The sequence below is a fragment of the Alosa alosa genome, chromosome 10 (genome assembly GCF_017589495.1).
Source record: "Alosa alosa isolate M-15738 ecotype Scorff River chromosome 10, AALO_Geno_1.1, whole genome shotgun sequence".
Classification (NCBI taxonomy): Eukaryota; Metazoa; Chordata; class Actinopteri; order Clupeiformes; family Clupeidae; genus Alosa; species Alosa alosa.
The window spans coordinates 24,004,099-24,013,024 of NC_063198.1; the positions used below are offsets into that span (position 1 = coordinate 24,004,099).

The 8,926-nt window shown below is 38.8% G+C and overlaps 1 long non-coding RNA gene across 1 annotated transcript; it reads right to left on the reverse strand.

The window, feature by feature from the left end:
• Window positions 1-3,675: 3,675 nt before the first annotated feature.
• Window positions 3,676-5,655, reverse strand: LOC125301751. The gene is made up of 2 exons (XR_007194794.1): window positions 4,431-5,655; window positions 3,676-4,096 (listed from the first exon to the last, which is right to left on the reverse strand). It is a non-coding gene; the product is annotated as an uncharacterized LOC125301751 (long non-coding RNA).
• Between the last annotated feature and the right edge of the window lie 3,271 nt (window positions 5,656-8,926).

The window sequence follows — 8,926 nt, forward strand, 5'->3', positions numbered from 1 at the left end:
TTCACACCTTCATTAAAAATGGTATTTTCGTATCAAACCGTTAACACAATCCCACTAATAAGCACACAATGTGCCAACTACACACTGATAGTATAAATAAAATACACATCTGGCTTTTGCTTTTTCTGTGCACAAGGTAGGCTATGTCAGTTTGAGGTCATACTTCATAGTTCTGTAAACAAACAGGGATCCAAACATCAAGTATTGGTGTTTATTTACACACATCAAAACAAACACAAGTGTTTTTTTCCAAGTCGAAGCACAAAATAGTAATTTCACTGAGACAAAAAAGTCTACAAATAATCAATCTACAGGTACATTGTGTCGTCTCCCTGGGTCAAAATTTTGTGTGCATCACATACAATGTAATTGAAGGCACCAGGAAAAATATCTTCTGGAATGCCGTATCCAGGCCTGACATCATGCCTGGTCAATATCCCCACATGCCTCCTCCATTGCCTGTAAAAAGGCTATGCGTTGATGGGGATGGCGGTCATAGACCTTCCAGCGCCAGGCAAAGAAGCACTCTTTAATTGGATTCAAGAATGGAGAGTATGGGGGAGGTTGAGTACAGTGAAGAGTGGGTGTTCTGTAAACCAGTTGCGGACCAAAGCAGCCCTATTGCAGCCCAGGAAACTAACAGTGTCCCATATGATGACGTATCTGGTCTGCTCTGGTCTCTGAACATTAGTGAGCATGTCATGTAAGGTGTCCAGGAATGTAATGTGTGCAGTGTTATATGGGCCTAGGGTTGCATGATGGTGAACAACACCATTTTGACTAGCTGCATACATAGTTATGTTACCACCACATTGTCCTGGGACTTGTACCACCACCCTGTCCTGATTGGCACAGTGTCCAGTAATGTTCCTGCCACGTTTCCTTGATTTAGTGAAGTTACTGTAAAACCTGCCTTATTTACAAAAAGCAGCTCATGACCCATGGCATCTGCCTCTAGCTCCATCACTCTCTGGACAAGACAAAACAAATGCAGCACTGCAGGCCCATGCACAGCACTACAGTATGCACTTCCAGATTTAGTACCGATACCACCTGCACATAGTCAAATCGCAGTTGTTTTACACGTTCACTGTTTCTTTAAAAAAGGGAGTCTGTAGATTTGTTTCATTTGGATTCTTTTGCGGGCAAGTACATGACATAATACAGGAATGCTCACATTGTGTGGAAGGTGGTGTCATCCTCAATTATGCGCTGCTGTATTTCTCGTAGCCTTATGGAAGTATTTGCAATTTGCTTATGTATAGTGCTTAGGCTGATTGCAAAGTGGACTAATTATCTAAAACAGTTTTCACATGTGACAGTGTGCCAGACAGTTGGCAAAATTGTGTAAATAATAGCCATACATGTCTATAGTTTTGCTAGGAGTGTGTTGATCATTGGGTAATTGAGTGTAAAGCAGTGAGTTGTGTTTACAGTTCCACAAAAAGAGTGCTGTGCAGTGAATTGTACTTACAGTTTTTGCAAAGTGTGTTACAAAATAGCAAACTGAGTGCAAAGCAGTGTTTGTGCTTTTAGTTTTGCAAACTCAGTGAGTGGTTTAGCTATAAATATTAATAGTTTTATAAATTGTGCTATAAGGATCACGGTTAGGGTTTAAGCATTCAGAAAAAAAACTGTAAATGTAATGAACTTGTTCTCTTCTTTCTTTGTTGAATGACTACCTTAACGATTATGTGCATCCTTCTCTTACAAAAACAGAAACAAACAAACAAAACTCAGCAATACTAGCTTCCGCAACAGTACATTCCAACAGTACATTCCAACAAGTCAACTTTGTAACAAGGTAAATACAGAGGCCACTGCCCACAGAGGGACTTTAAACAATTCTAAAAATTAAGAAAAAGAAAACACAACTTAATAAGGATACTAAATAATATATAGATCACACAACATCAATTACATAATCATATTCCCTCTATAGGCATACACTAACCCTTTACAGTTTTTGCCCATTGCTTGAACTCTATAGACACATGCTTAGACCAAAGTAGAAAAAGCTTTTGTTATTATACCTTAAACACAGTGTAACCATACCTTAAAGGAAAATTCCGTTTTTAGCACTTTAAGGCCCTTTCCTGGTTTGTTTTGGATGAACTAGAGTGGTGGACAGCGAAATTTTGACGGTTGGTCCTGTCTCGACTTTTCTGACTCGTTTTGAATCACCTTTGACTTCTCAGGGTGGCTGGCAATGTGCATACTTGTAGGCTACTCAAACATGTCCTAAAAACAACCCTCGTTTTCAAAACTGTGCAACTCACCGAGTGGTTAGTGGTGTTCGTTGATGTTCCAAAGAAAGTAGCGTAGCGAAATACAGTGTCTGTCGTGTTTTATTTGGCATTTTGTAAAATCCCATTGATTTCTGTTGGAAGACTCACTGCACGTTGATAGCTGCGCCACCGTCTATGCTTCAGGTTCAAATATTGAGCGGTTGTGAATAGTTCCACAATAGCAAATAAGACGGCTGGAAATCATACATTGCGCCGATATATTTGCTTTTAATAATCAACGAACACCACTAACCACTCGATGAGTTGCACAGTTTTGAAAACGAACGTTAAGGGTTGTTTTAGGACATGTTTGAGTTGCCTACTACAGTATGCCCAGAGCCATAGAGAGAAAGAGTTGCGACACTCTCTGATGTCACCGCCAGTGCAGTCACGTGGTTCGTGTAAACCGCTATAGTTCCAAAACATACGCTGGCTGTCATGTTCTTCTATGGGACAGACAGCAGCGATTGCGTTATTTAACGGTAAAAATATATATATATATATAAATAAACATACACCCTACTACTTTTTCAGCTGTTATTGCATGATTACATATTTGTTAATGTCAGTTTTGCATTTTGAGAGGCAGGGTGACAACGAAAAAGCTGTATATTACTTAGATACGTTTTACATTTTTGGAGGGAAAAGCTTATGTTCATGTTCGCATGGACAGAAGTACAGGCTAGAACGGCTCTAACTTAAGTTTTCTTTTCCATATCATTCATGTGATGACAGATGTCTCATGATTTTTATTTTATCGCAACTGGGCTGTGTATTATTGATTACCGTGATTTTGCTTATAAATTCCGATTCAGCCATTAGCTTACCTTCGTGCTAGCGTCTGCCGTGGTCCATTCAGCATTTGCCTAGCAGCTAGCTCACTTCTGATAAGTGGTCACCCCCAGACCACAACGTGAAACATGATCATGTTAAGACTAAAAACATATTTTTAAGATTAAGCCATTCACATATTATCAAAAGCATTATGCTTATATGTTTGGGTCTATAGGTAAGTGCAGAGCTATTAAGATTTTTCTCTACGGCTCTGGGTTAATGCACAGAGTAAGAGTAAGGTTAGCTGCAGCGAGAGTGATAGAGAACAGTGACAGGCGACACTCCCATTGGACTCCGTTGTACTTTTTTGAGAAATAACAGTCCATTCAGCATTTACACCCACTTCTTCTGATGAGGCAGGAGTTGACCACACAACCATGATAATTTTAATACTAAGCCATGCACAAAGAATCAAATATATTAAAGAATAACAACTCATTAAGCTTGGATAAATGAATCAAATATTGTTTAATAAAAAATACTGAGTGAGACAACAAGATGTGTATGTGTGTATCTAACTGGAAAAACAAGAACAAAGTGAAGGAACAGGGAGGAATATTATAAGTGATTAATACATAAAAAAAAATCCTCCACATACATCAGGCTTCAGAATGCATCAGGGCTGAAAGGAAGGACAACATTCATAATAAAGGTACCTGGCATAAGATAAAAATGAACAGTGTGGAACAAAAAAAAATGTGAACAAGCATGAACAAGGAACAAGCATGAATAATATCAACAAACATACGTACAGTGGCCACAACAACGATACTGGTGGTCCAGCAAGTTCTGTTGAGACAGGGGCACAAATATATTCTAACAAGCCAGTTCACTCAGGACTGCCTAGAAAATACTTTCTCTTGCATACATCAGACTCACACCTGTGGAGTTCCACTATTCACTATGGCCAGTCACTGTAGGGCAGTTCCTCTCGACAACGCATACTAACATCCTCTTCATCTGTGTCCTGGACACTAAAAAGCAGATAAAGCGAAATAGGGCGATAATAGATTCAACAATGGACACAGCAGGTAACACTATATATATAGGGCAAACCATTCACAACATATTATAACGTCGCAAATATACTATACTTTACCACACTTATAATAGCCCTGAGCAAATTCAAAAGTGGTTGAGGAGAGAGAGGGAGGGAGGATCCTTGTTTGGTTATGAACTCTGACCTCTGACCTATTCTCAAAAGTCAGGGCAGGTGGTTGAGGAAAAGTCGTCACCCGCTCTCTGTGATGTTCAATGGTGTCGTGGTTCATTGGTTACAACTATCATTTTGTAAATCAGTGGTCATACCATGGTTGGCTGTGCAGCATTTGGATGCACCAATCGGTCCGAGAAGGGTTACCGCATGAATGGCTTCCCCAAGGACAAAGATCGCATGAAAATATGGATGACAATGGTCAGCCGCAAAAACCTGCAAATGACCGGGACCAGCAACAGAAACAAATTAGTCACACTACTGTCTGAGTAATAAACATTTTAAAGCTCATTATGGCTTATGATAATTTTTTGTGTAAAATAATTTGTATTCTTACATGCAATCCAACAGCCCTTTCAAGGGTGTAATTAAACAAACCTTATTTCTACTAGCATCAGATACACAGTACTCAGCTGACTAGCTAACACCGCCAGGTTCAGCAGATACAACCTAAAAAAAAACGTCCTTAATCAACCTTAATGATCCTAGTAATCTAACATCAATAATTTACCAAATAAAATATGTCAGAGATTCACTACTGAACTTCGTAATTTTTGGTGTAGCGATACCTTCTTCACAGCTCGCAAAATCGAGATAACTAAGTAGCAGGCAATGACTGAAAATCGGTTGTCTACCAAGTTAAGAAAATATATATAAATTGCACTGTGCACATACAAATAAATATAAGCATATGCACCATAAAGGGCCTATTTATATAATATACAGAGTTGACAATTCAAAAGAGGTAGCTAATGAATTTACGCCTGGATATAACGTTAACGTTACCTTTACAGAGGGCGAAGTCAAGCTAACAAACTAGCAGGCAATCGGTGGTCTACCAAGATAAAACATATATATAATTACGCTGTGTACATACAAATAAAGATCAGTATATGCATCATAAAGGGCCTCTGATAAAATATAGACAGTTGACAATTCAAAACAGGTAGCTATTTAATCAATTTACCCCTGGATATAACGTTACCTTCACAGAAGGCAAGTCAAGCTAACAAACTAGCAGGCAATCGGTCGTCTACCAAGATAAAAAATATATATATATATAATTACGCTGTGTACATACAACAAAAGATCAGTATATGCATCATAAAGGGCCTATGATACAATATAGACAGTTGACAATTCAAAACAGGTAGCTATTTAATCAACTTACCTCAGAAGTTACTCGACAGTCAGCAATGGAAGTGTATGATGTCCAACGCCATAGAATGGCTTTTTGGAACTACGCGAGGCTGCATACCCCGGAAGTAGGCGGCAAAAAGCGTACAACGGAGTCCAATGGGACTGTCGCAACTCTTTCTCTCTATGGCTCTGAGTATGCCCATTGCCAGCCACCCTGAGAAGTCAACGGCGATTCAAAATGAGTCAGAAAAGTCGAGACAGGACCAATCGTCAAAATGTCGGTGTCCACCACTCTAGTTCATCCAAAACAAACCAGAAAAGGTCCTTAAAGTGCTAAAAAACGGAATTTTCCTTTAAAGAAAAGCGCTGCTTTGCACTTTAGTTGCAATTCTGCAACACTTGCACCTTTCTGCAACACACTTGCTCCTGCACACTACACACTATTTCATACATAAGACACTTCGTTCATAATTGAAATCTCATGGGTATTGGGACAACACGTCTATTCAAAATACAAAACACATTGGGTGATTGGAAACACTTAGACACACATCCTTACTTAGAAAACTGAATACCAATCAGCCAGCCACAATAGGCCTCAGTTAAGCCATTTTGAGAACTTTGCAAGCATGGAGGCAGGGAGAGCAAGAGGTAAAGGAAGACAAACAGAGAGAGGGGTAGGAGGTAGTCGAAGAGGCTATGCATGGAACAATATTTCAGATGATATCAGAGAAACTTTGGTGGACCATGTGAGGGAAGCTGGAAGAGGGAGTCCACCACATCTAAGCCTGTTTTACAGTAGTGTAATTTTGTTTTATTTTTGTGTTACTGCATTTACTGTACTGTAGTGTAAAGTATAGTACTGTGATGTACATTATTGAGTTGATGTCATTTGTAACTTTTCAGTACTTTCATTTTTGTCAAAACCTTTGTTGGAAAAAAAACATAACAAAAACTGTATGTGTTGCATTGAGCTTCACAGCATGCTACTGTAACTGATAAACTGAATAAAAGCAGTGAAAATGAAAGACTGCAGTGTTTTAAATAGAAGTACACTAGTGTGTTGCTGCTAATCTGAAAGTGTATTCATATGATGCAAGTGTGTATCAATTTGTCATCAGAGTGACATTTTGACAAAGGATTGTTAGGTTTTGATAGCAGTGTTTCAATTCAACATAGATGTGAATGGTCTATTTCCCAGTGTTGTGTCTTGTGTGCTTATGTGTAAAGTTTAGACATAATGAGTTTTGCAAAAAGTGTTCAAGCAATGGGCAGAAACTGTAAATACACATAAAATGTAGTTTTTGTGGTACCAGTCCAATTTCAGTCTCAACTTAGCTACCACTGCATTTGTTGTTTTAGCAGTGTTATAATGACCTATCACACAAGGGAGAAGCTGTTAACGGAGCTGTCGTTCCCCACCCAGGCCACTGACAGGTATGCCTGGCCTGCCAGAAGCTGTTGGTAGATCGAGCTATGATGGGGGTCTTGTCATCAGCTGCTGACTTGACTGTGGCTAACTTTAAAACGGACGCTGCGGTGTCAAGAGCATTTTGGCAGGGTGCAAAGTGGTGGAGCTGCCTGAAATGTGTACATCTCCGGTGACCCTCTTCATTGTATTCCCAGCTTGCCTCATCAAGGCTCTTTGAATAGACCCTTTCAACAATAAAAACAAAAACAATGCTTGAACGTTCTATTTGGTTCCCAATCGACTTACTCTGCATCAAGATAACATATGGAATGTTAAAATGGAAGCCTTGTGGGGCCAACTATGATGCTGATAATGGAACTCTCTTGAAAGGGTCTATAGAAACCTTTGGCCATGTATATTCCACTTGTAGTGAGCAACTGTAACTTTTCAATGAGGTCTCTGGTATGTCGAAGTGTCGTCATCTCCTACCCACCAATGTGTCAGAGCTAGAACCAGTACCAACCAGCTTCAGCTTGCCATCTTGCGAGATAGATTATGGTCATTATAACACTGCAAAACGACTAAAACCCAAACCAATTCTTTTTGTGTGTTTTTTTATATTCCCTCTATCTTCAAATATAATGGGTGCTAACAGTTTTGCAGTTTGTAATGTATTTTACATAATTGGAATAATATACATAATTTAATTAGTATTGCGCTGCTAGATTTCACTCAAAAACAGGAAAACTTGAGATCGATGCAACTTAAGTCACAGTGTTGTTACAATTAGATTTATTGGTACGAGTCATACACATTTGACAACCACCTTTGTCTAGTCACCTTTTCCAGTGTGCGAACCACTCAAAACCTCTTCCTTACAGCATTGGTTTTAACGCACCTGGACTAAAAAAAACTCATCTGAGCGAAACAATACTTTTTTGCCTTCTGTTTTTTTGTCATGAAATGGACTGAACACTTATATGTGATAAAGGTTTTAGACTGAAAGACATGCACTTCTAACAACATACTGTACTATATATGTAATTGTCAACATTATGTTCTGCATACAACTACATGTGTATCATCAATAATCAATTACAGGTCATTCCATATCAGTCCAAAGACATAACACTGATGTAGTAACGTGTAGACTTCTAATCTCACATTGGAATGATTAAAAATCGGAATATTTATTCCTTAAAAAAAAAAAAAAACCTCATCCAACTCCCCTGCATCTCCCTCACTCCTGTTATCATCTGGCTGGTTGATGTTCTGGCAAGAGTTACCATGACAGTTCCCACCAGCAGAAATACACTGGACTCCTGGCTTTTTACAGCAGCACCTGAGAGTGTCACAGTCCCCTGCACAGTTGCAGCTGACAAACTTCAGAAGGTAGTCCAGTGCAATGGAATGTTCTTCTTGTTTCTATCCATACTCAAGGACATCCAGTGATGAACTTTGTAGCACTAGCCAATCTCTGGTCTGGAGATATACCCGCAGAGTGTGCTGGCATATTTTTGGCAAAAAAATGCTCAACTTTCCCTAACTAAGAGGGTAATAGAATTGATGTTTTTATGGAAAAATAGTTATTTAGGCGGAATTTAAGAGTGTATAGCTTTTGAATGAGACAACTAACCATCTCAAAATGTCTTCATTATATACTTTCCCTCGTGGATTACAGTGTTTTGAGATTGTAAGTGCACCACACTCAAAAACACTCGAGAACAAAAACAAGATTTTTTTCCAATTACCAATTTTGTATTTTATTTATCCGAGTTTGTTTCGATCAATAGGATATCAGTGGTGGGTAATACAGTAATTCTAATATGAGATTAGAAATGTACACAATACTGCCTCAATATACATATTTTCAGCAAAAAATATGGTTTCTTTGCGAGAGGAAAGGAATATTTTAACGGGGTACACAGACAATATTGGCATTCAGTGCAATAAGACATCAGGCTTATAGTCATAAGACTTTGGGGACTACTTGGACAAAAAAAAAATCCGATTGTGTTGAATCCAATATTTTTGTGTTGA